The sequence below is a fragment of the Pan paniscus genome, chromosome 4 (assembly GCF_029289425.2).
Source record: "Pan paniscus chromosome 4, NHGRI_mPanPan1-v2.0_pri, whole genome shotgun sequence".
Classification (NCBI taxonomy): domain Eukaryota; kingdom Metazoa; phylum Chordata; class Mammalia; order Primates; family Hominidae; genus Pan; species Pan paniscus.
Window position 1 is genome coordinate 158,591,492 of NC_073253.2, and position 2,155 is coordinate 158,593,646.

Here is a 2,155-nt window from a genome sequence, read left to right on the forward strand (position 1 = left end):
GGCAGAAGAACGTGGATTGTGAAGATTTCATGGACACTTATTAGTTTCCCAAATTAATACTTTTATAATTTCTTATGCCTGTCTTTACTGCAATCTCTAAACATAAATTGTGAAGATTTCATGGACACTTATCAGTTCCCCAATCAATACCCTTGTGATTTCCTATGCCTGTCTTTACTTTAATCTCTTAATCCTGTCATCTCATAAGCTGAGGAGTATGTATGTCACCTCGGGACCCTGTGATGATTGCGTTAACTGCACAAATTGTTTGTAGGACATGTGTGTTTGAACAATATGAAATCTGGGCACCTTGAAAAAAGAACAGGATAACAGCAATGTTCAGGGAACAAGAGAGATAATGTTAAACTCTGACCGCTGGTGAGCCAGGCGGAACAGAGCCATATTTCTCTTCTTTCAAAAGCAAATGGGAGAAATATCGCTGAATTCTTTTTCTCAGCAAGGAACATCCCTGAGAAAGAGAATGCGTCCCTGAGGGTGGGCCTCTAAAATGGCCGCTTCGGGGGGCAGCCATCTTTTATGGTCAAGCTGTAGGGATGAAATAAGCCCCAGTCTCCCATAGCGCTCCCAGGCTTATTAGGATGAGAAAATTCCCGCCTAATAAATTTTTGGTCAGACCAGTTGTCTGCTCTCAAACCCTGTCTCCTGATAAGACGTTATCAATGACAATGTGTGCCCAAAACTTCATTAGCAATTTTAATTTCACCCCGGTCCTGTGGTCCTGTGATCTCGCCCTGCCTCCATTTTCCTTGTGATATTCTATTACCTTGTGAAGCACGTGATCTCTGTGACCCACACCCTATTCGTACACTCCCTCCCCTTTTGAAAATCACTAATAAAAACTTGCCAGTTTTACGGCTCAGGGGGCATCACGGAACCTACCGACATGTGATGCCTCCCCCCAATGCCCAGCTTTAAAATTTCTCTCTTTTGTACTCTGTCCCTTTATTTCTCAACCTGGCTGACGCTTAGGTAAAACAGAAAAGAACCTATGTTGACTATTGGGGGCAGGCTCCCCAATAATTGACCTGATGGGTGGGCTAGAAACAAGTGCTAATGATTGAATCACTTAGATGAGACTAATTTCATAAGTGTTTGGTTCATTAGTGAGTACATTCATTTACACATTTATTCTAACTGTGGAGTAACTTGGATCCTGAGCACTTACTTAACAAGAACTCCCTGTACCTATCACAATAGTCTTGAGATTACGTATAAAATAAAGGCCCTTTGTCCAGAGGAACGGTAAAGGAGAATTAGTCAAGTATTCTGGTTAACTGATAACTTTGGGTTTCCCTAACCTTTAACCTTCAACTCATGGGAGTAAACAGGGAGTGACAACAACGGACTATAACAGCCGTCAAAACCCCGTCTCTACGAAATACACAAAAATTAGCTGGGTGTGGTGGTGCCTGCCTGTAATCCCAGCTACTCGGGAGGCTGAGGCAGGAGAATCACTTGAACCAGGGAGTTGGAGGTTGCAGTGAGCCGAGATCCTGCCACTGCACTCCAGCCTGGTGACAGAGTGAGACTCCATCTTAAAAAAAAAGAGTATGAAGCAACAATCTCTTTCTTCTCAAATCAGAATCATAACTAACTCTCACAACCCAATATTCACTTAGTGCTCTATTCCAGTAATTTTCAGTATTTGGTGCCAGTAATTAGACCGGTATTTGCATAAAAGTGTAAAATGTGTCCATTTCTAGAAATTTCTGATTGGCAAAGGGACAAACAAAAAAATTTTGGCGTAGTTCTTTTCCCCACCAGATATGGAACTTTCTCAATGGACACGTATTGACCATGGAAATTATCAGGCCTGGTTATAGAAATGTCAATCACTTTTAGCCTTTAAGTTCAAAAACAGCATGAAGAAGGCACTGCTGATAATCTTGGCACTCAGTTGCAATAGAATCATTCTTTCTTTATAGAATTTTAGATGACTTTCAAGTCCATTTCCTTTTCTGACTTTCCTTGACATACTACTTTTTTCGATATACATCTTACAAACTGTCTAATCTGTACTAATTTTATACTTAGGTGATTTCAGAGTTTTAAAAGAGAACCCACACTGATAATATTTTGATCATTTTGGATGGCAATATGTCTGTACAAGTTGAAGCAGCGGTGACAACAGGCT